This window comes from Saimiri boliviensis, chromosome 5, assembly GCF_048565385.1.
Source record: "Saimiri boliviensis isolate mSaiBol1 chromosome 5, mSaiBol1.pri, whole genome shotgun sequence".
In the NCBI taxonomy this organism is placed as follows: Eukaryota; Metazoa; Chordata; class Mammalia; order Primates; family Cebidae; genus Saimiri; species Saimiri boliviensis.
The window spans coordinates 149,497,337-149,507,458 of record NC_133453.1 but is presented as its reverse complement, the minus strand read 5'-3'; the positions used below and the strand labels follow the sequence as shown (position 1 = coordinate 149,507,458).

Sequence of the window (10,122 nt, the reverse complement as noted above, 5' to 3'; positions counted from 1 at the left end):
AGTTCACACAGTGTGCGGAGTCTTCCTGGTGGCGATCTTTCTGCATATCGTCCTGAAAATCCCATTTTGAAATTGGCCATCATGCGTTGGAGAGGGGTGCAGGGCCGGGAGCTAGATGACCCCATTTGGTTTTTCTCAGGGTCCTGGATGCCTTTTTGGTTTAAGTCAATTTAGATGGAAAAGTTCTGCTATAGAGAGAGCTGATTTTAAGCAAGAAAAATTACACGGAACATAAAGTTCTATAGTTTTTGAATTTTTCCAAGTGGTTTCCTCTTAAATTTTAGACTGGCTCCCCTGAGGATTGGAACCAGCAACCTGCAATTGCAGGCCCTATACCTTTATACCTTTACTACTGTGCTAACAGGCCACTTGTAGCAAAGGCAGCCAGAAAGCTTTTTTTTTTTTTTTTTGAGACGGAGTTTGGCTCTTGTTACCCAGGCTGGAGTGCAATGGTGCAATCTCGGCTCACCGCAACCTCCGCCTCCTGGGTTCAGGCAATTCTCCTGCCTCAGCCTCCTGAGTAGCTGGGACTACAGGCACGCGCCACCACGCCCAGCTAATTTTTTGTATTTTTAGTAGAGACGGGGTTTCACCATGTTGACCAGGATGGTCTCGATCTCTCGACCTCGTGATCCACCCGCCTCGGCCTCCCAAAGTGCTGGGATGACAGGCGTGAGCCACCGCGCCCGGCCCAGAAAGCTTTCTTGAGTCGTATTTTGGATGCAAATACTGCACCGTGAGGTGGTGTGGCCTGCCTGGAAGCTGGGCGGGGCTGGCAGTCGGCAGAGAAAGGAAAAAACACTCTTGGTGTCAGTTTAAAACTGAGCTCACAGCTGCCAGGCTGGCTGCGAGTTTCCTGCCCCTGTGGTTTTTTGTTCGCCCTGACGCAGGGACCCTGAAAAGCATTAAATTTCTCTCGCTCTTGCTCACTCTCTCCTTTTCTCTCCTCTCCTCTCTCTCTTTCTCGTCCTCTCTCCTCTCTTTTGGCCGAAGAAACAATGACTCCTTTTTCACCTTAAACGGGTGAAGAGGGCTGGTCGTTTCTTATTTAAGGTTTGACTTCCTAAGACAGAGAAAAATGACACCCAAGTCGCCAAGGGCAGAATTTTCTCTCAGACATGAAAACGAGGAAGAATGAGGAAGGCAGTGAGGCCTCAGTGCTAGAAAAGGGCAGAGCACAGAGTTCTTTCCAGGGGCGTGAACTCAATCAAGGTTCCCCGTAGCCGGGGGTCTGTCAGCCACCGTGGAATGTTTTCTACCGCAAGGGAAGCAGGCCTGAACCGCCGTGTAACAGCCAGCAAAAGTCCAACAGAACTGGGGAATCCACAATACAGACACACCCACATACAAGATGGACCAAGGCTGGGTGTCCCCCAGATGGGAGACCAGTCTGATGCCTGCCCGGCCAGGCCCCCAGAGGGGTATTTCAGGACGTCTTGGCTAAGGTGTACCCCCATAAACCCTGGGCCCGGTCACCTCCCAATTTCAGGCTCTGAGATGAATCACCGTTATGCCTTATGACGCTCCCCTGGAACCGCAGGTGGACGCCTTCACCAGCCCCGGAGCCTTCCAGCCGGGGGACTGCACATATACACACTCATTCTCACACTCACACGGAGGTTAATGGAAAACAACCGAACGCTGATACCCACCATACCAGCTACCAGATGCCAGAGCCTCAGGCGACGTCTCGGGCAGGCTTGCCAGGATCGGAGTGGCAGTGACCGCCTCCAGTCCCCTGACTCGGGCTACAGATACCAATGGACCATCCCCAGATTCCAGAACAGACTTACCTCCAGAGGTTCCCAGGACCCTGAAGAATTTGGGGTGAACGTCGGCAGCACGGTTAGTCATTGCTGGGGCCTTGGAACGTCTCGGGCACCTCCCCTACGGATCTCCAGGGCGGGGGCAACCGCCTGGCCGAGGCTCTGCGACGGCTTTTGTCTGGTGATGGACGGAGAAAGGAAAATCTCATCGGGGCCTCCAGAATGTTGCACCTGAGCGAGCAGAAAATCAACACCAAGACAAAAGTACGCCGAATTGCAGGGTCTTTGTTACCGGTGGCCACGGAGGACTCATGTCTCTCCAACCCGTGGCCCCGAGCTCAGGGGGAGCAAGGCATTGAAGCTGCAAAACCACATCCTTGTTCGGGGGGCCCAGGGGTGTGCAAGGCAAGCTGTCTGTACAGAAGCTAAAGTTAGCGGTTTGTTGCAAGGGGAGGGGGCTAGCAGTGGGAAGTTTTACCCTTAACACTTGTGAGAATTGCAACACAGTCACAGTTCTGAGAACACCGCCTCTGCCCGGGGCCCAGGTGGCTTCTCTGTAAGATGGCAGTGCTTAGGCTTCTGTGTCAGCCCCTATCTATCTCACAAACACATTTGCCAAGTCCATTTGCCATGTCAAGTCACAGAGTCATAGGTTTTAGGGAATAGGATGCAAATGTCTTGGGTCTGCAAACCACAGGAGGGATTTCCAAGCTTCATTTTAAAAGCATTCATGGCAGTTAACCAGTAAATTCTTTTTACTCTCTGGTGTTCTTGAAGAATTCTCTGACTTCTGTTTCCTGTCTACCAGGTTGTGTTTACTTCAGGAAGAAGAGTTCCCCATGCTCCTGCGGCTCTGCCATGGTGCCAAGAGTCCCAGGGTATGAAATAAAAAGGGCGTTTCACTCGGGCACATGCCTTCTGTGTGAGGGCAGTTGCCGCCCTCCTGAGTGTGCTCACACATGGGGGATCTGCTCAATGCCCAAGCAAAACCTGTTCTTTGCTCGTCCTCCTGGGCCGTCTCTATCTCTGCAGAACCAAGGATGTCTTCCCCGAGAGAGACAGCCCCAGTCTGGAAGGCCTCGCAGACGCAGAACTCCCTGTGCTCACGCCAGCTTTGTCCTTCTGCCCGGTCCAAGCTGCCGCCCTCCTGTGAGTAGTCTGGAAGAGACAGAGGAGGCAAGCATCCTCCTCCTGCTCCCCGGGGGGAAGATTTTTCACGTCTTTCCCAATTTTCCTGTCTCTCATCAGTTTACCTATTTCTTCATACTTTGTCCTATTTCTGGGTCTGTTCTGAGTCCTGCCTTTCTTTTTGATCAGTTGTCAAAGAAAAGGCTGAAATTTGTGCAATATAATGTGGAGTTAACCTTAACCATAGATCATACTTGGGGAAAGAGTTCCTTTTATAGTTCCAGTATCAGGGGATTATATGGTACCACCTTTATTTAACTCTCTCTAAAAGCAATAAGCATTTATATGATTGGGGTTTCTGAGAGTGAATTAATTTGTCTCACATGGCAAAGCTTTTATACCCAATAGGAGTTTTAATAACCAATATATTTACAGTATTTACTTAAAATACAACTGTCTGAACATTAGACCCTCGTCTTAGATCTCAGTCGTCATTAATAGTGACGTCATATAATTCCTGCACTAAACATGTTAAGAAAGCTCATTGAAGTTTTGGATACTTTTACCAAATGTTATTCCTGTTACTGTTAAACTTACCTTTCGTTCTGTTTCCTGAAGCTTTTGTTATAGTTATGTAAAAGCTTCACACACTTTTTGAGAAGTTTAAATTAGGGATTTATTTTGAACTTGACGTATAGCCCCAAGGTTTATCTGAATTTCGTTGATGTAACATGCTACTTTATTCTTAAGAGGCATTGGAAATCATTGTCTGAGAAAGTACTTTCTTTTAATTATTCTACTAACGGCATACGTTGTCCGTTTACTCACAGAATAGCCAATGGACTCCAGGGAGCAGTGAGAATATGAGAAAAGTCACTCTGGTCTTTCCAGTCCGCCGCCCCGCTCAGGAACTGGCAGGTGGCCTGTGGTGGAGCAAAGCACTTCCAGGGCTGGCCAGGGTCCCCCATGCCGCGTTGACCTGTGAACTATGGAATCCTGTGGTCAGCATACTCACAAATCATCGTCGCTATGTTCTCAACAGGTAATATACAAAAATCAAGTCCAAAAATCTGTCGTTAGGGCAATGGCATATTTAAAACACATCCCAAAGCATTGTTGTCTAAGCAGTGAAATGGTTCTGTATGTTTTAGCTCAAAACGGAGAATTATCTTCCAGCCGATGATTAATAATGCGAGTTCACACTAGTAGTACTTAACTGCAGTTTTGAAATCTTTAAGGCTCTGAAAACTCAAAGCTGTTCATAAATTTGGCACCAAAACTCATCAGCCAGCAGAGCCTGATATGAACGAATGGAAATAACGTCTACAAGTTTTATTTATTCCACTATGTATTTCACTGCAGAGCTGTTGATGTGTCTGATTACATGGTGTTCTCTTAGATGTTGCTAGGTGTGACATACATGGTTATAGGCATTCTATTGCTTTTTTTTTTTAAGTCCAACATTTTCTAATTTCCAAATATATCTGGCTATAGGAGATCTGGACAAGGCATCGAAGGCTTATCGTTGGTGTTAATACTTTATATTACAAGATTGAGTTACCTTCAAGGTTACATTTAACTGCTATCTACATGCTACCAAAAGAAATATTCGATATAATGAATAAATCCATAAAAATGTAAAAATAGCTGTGAGCAATTTTTAGACATGAACACTGCCCAACTACATTTTTCATTTTCAAACAGTTGGGTAGAAACCACTTTAATGTGCAGTACAGAAAATCCTCCTTGGTCAGTACGATGAAATTCACTGAATATGTACTGTGGGCGTCCTTTTTGCAATGCCCTGTGATAGCTACTGTTGGAAAAACAAAGCCACTGACTATACAGACATCTGAACGATATTATCACCTTCTGTGAAATTTTTATGTAAGTCTTAAAACTGTACCTTCCACATGTTCCTGAATCGGTTGAGTCTTCCTCGTCTTAGATCTCAGTCGTCATTAATAGTGATGTCATATCGTTCCTGCATTAAACATGTTAATAAAGCTCATTAAAGTTTTGGATACTTTTCCCAAATGTTATTCCTGTTATTGTTAAACTTATCTTTCGTTCTGTTTCCTGAAGATTTTGTTATAGTTAGGTAAAAGCTTCAAAAACTTCTTGACAAGTTTAAATTAGGGATTTATTTTGACCTTGAAACTTATAGCCCCAATGTTTATCTGAATTTCTTTGATGTAACATCAGACTGAATTTGTAAAGAGAAGCAACAGACTTCTCTTTACAAATATTGCTTCTGGTGGGATCAGAAGTTCAATGAAAATAGAGTTTCCTCAGGGATTTAGAAAAGATTTTTTTCCAGGCTAGGTTGGAAAAGTATATGAAATCAAAAGGAGGGAAAACATGTTGTTTGAACCTCTCAGAAACTCTAAGAAGAATGCATTTGGCTCAAAAACTAAGTCAAAGTGCCAGAAAACAAAATCCAATAATTAATTTTTAAAAAACATGAATATGCAAATACGCAGTTCCCCAGGAATGCAATGGAAGAGTTTTATTTTTATATTTTATAGTAGCTTTGTCTTTTTTTTATTATTATGATACTTTAAGTTCTAGGGTACATGGGCGGAGTGTACAGGGGTGTTACACAAGTATACACATGTCATGGTGGTTGGCTGCATCCATCACCCAACATCTACATTAGGTATTTCTCCTAGTGCTACCCCTCGCCAGTGCCCTCACCCGCTGCTACCCCTCCCCAGAGCCCTCACCACCTGCTACCCCTCCCCAGTGCCCCCACCCCTTCTACCCCCTCCCAACCCCTAACCCCCTGCTACCCCTCCCCTATACCCTCACCCGCTGATATGCCGACCCAGTGCCCCCATCCCCAGCTACCCCTCCCCAGTGCCCTCACCCACTGCTACCCCTCACCCGCTGCTATCCGTGCTCAGTGCCCCCACCCCCTGCTACCTCTCCCCAGTGCCCTCACCGGCTGCTACTTCTCCCCAGTACCCCCACCCCCTGCTAACCCTTCTCAGTGCCCCCACCCCCAGCTACCCCTCCACAGTGCCCTCACCTGCTGCTACCCGTCCCCAGTGACCCCACCCCCTGCTACCCCTTCACAGTGCCCCCACCTCCTGCTACCCCATCCCAACCCCTCACCCGCTGCTACCCATCCTCAGCGCCCTCACCCCCTGCTACTCCTCCCCAGTGCCCTCACTGGCTGCGACCCCTCCCCAGTGCCCCCATCCCCTGCGACCCCTTCTGAACCCCTCACCCACTGCTATTCCTCCCCAGTACCCCCACCCCCTGCTACACCTCCCCATGCCCTCACCTGCTGCTACCCCTCCCCAGTACCCCAACCCCATGCTACCCCTTCCCAACCCCTCACCCCCTGCTACCCCTCCCCAGTGCCCTCACCCGCTGCTACCCCTCTCCAATGCCTTCACCCCCTGCTACCCCTCCCCAGTGGCTTCACCCCCTGCTACCCCTCCCCAGTACCTACACCCCCTGCTACCCCTCCCCAGTGCCCTCACAGGCTGCTACCCCTCCACAGTGCCCCCATCCCCTGCTACCCCTTCCGAACCCTTCACCCTCTGCAATCCTTCCCCAGTGCCCAACCCCCTGCCACACCTCCCCAGTGCCCTCACTCACTGCAACCCCTCCCCAGTACCCCCACCCCATGCTACACCTTCCCAACCCCTCACCCCCTGCTACCCCTCCCCAGTGCCCTCACCCGCTGCTATCCTTACCCAGTGCCCCCACTCCCTGCTATCCCTCCCCAGTGCCCTGACCAGCTGCTACCCCTCCCCAGAGCCCTCACCCCCTGCTACCCCTCCCCAGTACCCCCACCCCCTGCTACCCCTCGCCAGTGCCCTCACCTGCTGCTACCCCTCCCCAGTGCCCACACCCCCCGATACCCCTCCGACGTGCCCTAACCCGCTCTTACCCCTCCCCAGTGCCCTCACCTGCTACTACCCCTCCCAAGTGTCCCCATCCCCTGCTACCCATTTGGAACCTCTCACCCGCTGCTACCCCTCCCCAGTACCCGCAACTCCTGCTACCGCTTCCCAGTGCCTTCACACCCTGCTACGCCTCCCCAGTGCCCCCACCCCTGCCACCCCTCCCCAGTGCCCTCACCCCCTGCTACCTCTACCCAGTGCCTCCACCCCCTGCTACCCCTTCCCAGGGCCCTCACCCGATGCTACCACTCCCCAGGGCCCCCACCAACTGCTACCCCTCGCCAGTACCCTCCACCTCTGCTACTCCTCCCGAGTGGCCCCACCTCCTGCTACTCCTCGCCAATGCCCTCATCCCCTGCTACCCCTCCCCAGTGCCCTCACCCCCTGCTAATTCTCCCCAGTGCCTTCACCCCCTGCTACCCCTCCCCAGTGCCCCCACTCCATGCTACCCCTCGCCAATGCCCTCACCCCCTGCTACTCCTCCCCAGTGCCCTCACCCGCTGCTATCCCTCCACAGTGCCCCCACCCCTGCTACCCCCTCCCAACCCCTCACCTGCTGCTACCTCTCCCCAGTGCCCTCACCTGCCGCTATCCCTACCCAGTGCCCCCATCCCCAACTACACCTCCCCAGAGCCCTCACTGGCTGCTAACACTCCCCAGAGCCCTCACCCCTTGCTACCCCTCCACAGTGCCTTAACCCCCTGCTACCCCTCCCCAGTACCCCCAACCCCTGCTACCCCTCCCAAGTGCCCTCACCCCATGATACCCCTCCGAAGTGCCCTAACCCGCTCTTACCCCTCCCCAGTGCCCTCACTGGCTACTACCCCTACCAAGTGTCCCCATCCCCTGCTACCCATTCCGAACCCCTCACTCGCTGCTACCCCTTCCCAGTACCCGCAACCCCTGCTACCCCTTCCCAGTGCCCTCACCCCCTGCTACCTCTCCCCAGTGCCTTCACCCCCCCGGCTACCCTACCCCAGTGCCCTCACCCCCTGCTTCCCCTCCACAGTGCCCTCACCCCCTGCTACCTCTCCCCAGTGCCTTCACCCCCTGCTACCCCTCCCAGTGCCTTGAACCCCTGCTACTTTTCCCCCATGCCCCGACCCCCTGCTACTACGCCTTGCCAGTGCCCTCACACCCTGCTACTCCTCCCTAGTGCCCTCACCCGCTGCTACCCCTCCCCAGTAACCCCACACACTGTTACCCCTTCCCAACCCCTCACCCCCTGCTACCTCTCCCCAGTGCCTTCACCCCCTCTACCCGTCCACAGTGCCCTCACCAGCTGCTACCCCTCCCCAGTGCCCCCATCCCCTACTATCCCTTATGAACCCCTCATCCAGTGCTACCCCTCCCAGGTACCCCCACCCTCTGCTACCCCTTCCCAGTGCCTTCACGCCCTGCTAACCCTCCTCAGTGCCCCGACCCTCTGCTACCCCTCCCCAGTGCCCTCACCCCCTGCTACCCCTCCCCAGTGCCCTCACCCCCTGCTACCCCTCCCCAGAGCCCTCACCCCCTGCTACCCCTCCCCAGTGCCTTCACCCCCTGCTACTCCTCCCCAGTACCCCCACCCACTGCTACCGCTTCCCAGCCACTCACCCTCTGCTACCCCTCCACAGTGCCCGCACCTGCTGCTACCCCTCCCCAAGGCCCTCACCAGCTGCTACCCCTCCCCAGTGCCCCCATCCCCTGCTACCCCTTAGGAACCCCTCACCCTCTGATACCCCTCTCCCCTACCCCCACCCCCTGCTACCCCTTCATAGTGCCCTCACCTCCTGCTAAGCCTCCCCAGTGCCCCCACCGTTACCCCTCGCCAGTGCCCTCACCCGCTGCTACCCCTCTCCAGTGCCCCCACCCCCTGCTACCCCTCCCCAGTGCCTTCATACCCTGCTACCCCTCCCCAGTGCCCTCACCCGCTGCTACCCATCCAAGTGCCCCCACCCCCTGCTACCCCTCCCCAGTGCCCTCACACCCTGCTACTCCTCCCAGAGCCCTCACGCGCTGCTACCCCTCCCCAGTACCCCCACCCCCTCCTACACCTCCCCAGTACCCTCACCAGCTGCTTCTCCTCCCCAGTACCCCCACCCACTGCTACCCCTTCCCAACCCCACACCCCCCGCTACCCCTCCCCAGTGCCTTCACCCTCTGCTATCCCTCTGCAGCCCCCCACCCCTTTATCCCTCCCCAGCCCTCACTCCCTGCTATCCTTCCCCAGCCCCCCCCACCTCCCCCACCTCCTGCTACCCCTCTCCAGCCCCCCACCCCCTGACAGGCCTCGGCATGTGATGTCCCCTTCCCTGGACCAGTTTTAATACCACTGAGTAACCCTTGTGGTGATGTAATAATTTTTCTAATTCATTCATATCATTAATTTTGACTGTGATTAGCTGTTTTCTCAATTAACAAAGAGCTTTCCTCACCACTCAGAGTTATTTGTTCACCCCCCCCCCCCCCAGTTTCTACTGGAAGAGCCAAATAAAGAAACCAATTTTAAACAAGATAGCATGAGTTTTAGTTATTTTTTTCTGGCATTTCCTTTTCTGAGTTCAAAGAACCTGTGTTTTCATTGATTAAATGCGTTCCCACCGCTGCAACAGAATACCCGAGTTCTTTTGGTGTGTTCTCGTTGGTCTTTGAATTCTGTCTTGTTTTATAGCACCTGTACCTTCTGGTATTGCTTGTACCATCATTTCTCCAGGGAGCCAGTGATTTACTCATGAGTAACTGAAGGAGATTAAAATTAGACTCCCAAGAGTTTTGATTAGATGGGTAAATCAATAAAAAGTTAAAAGCCATTTTTGTCTATTTCTGTTGATTAAGGAGCCCTCAGGTGTAAAAGGCCAAACCATGATTAAAAATGGAAAGTATGTCATTCAGAGTAATCTCTTCATATTTGTCCGTGGAAAACACAGGACAAAAATTAATCAAATAATTTTATGATTTCCCCCCCCCATAATTATAAAAATTTGCTTAAGTCAATTTTAGACATGCAGCCAGATCTGATTTAAGCTTGGTTCCTGACTTCCTCTCACTGGAAAACTGAATGTAGACTCCCACAACTAAATTTCAAGCCCATCTGTTACTAGCAGCATTCCTGTAATATTTGAATTGATTTAATCAGAGTCAACTGGGTAATGGTACAGCCAGCTGGCCGTGGGACACACAAGAGGAAGGGGACTCTCTGAGAAGGAACTGTCCATCGGGAAGGAACCAGCAGAACACTGCCTTCTGTGCTACAAGCTTTGCAATCCTGGCAGCAGATTTCATGCAATATTTGGGACACACTTACACTAAATAAAACATAGATCTATACA

General features: G+C 52.0%; 1 long non-coding RNA gene across 1 annotated transcript; it reads left to right on the top strand.

The window, feature by feature from the left end:
- Window positions 1-400: 400 nt before the first annotated feature.
- Window positions 401-5,481, top strand: LOC141584678 (uncharacterized). Its single transcript, XR_012517917.1, has 3 exons — window positions 401-1,845; window positions 2,575-2,915; window positions 3,725-5,481. It is a non-coding gene; the product is annotated as an uncharacterized LOC141584678 (long non-coding RNA).
- The last annotated feature ends 4,641 nt before the right edge of the window (window positions 5,482-10,122 follow it).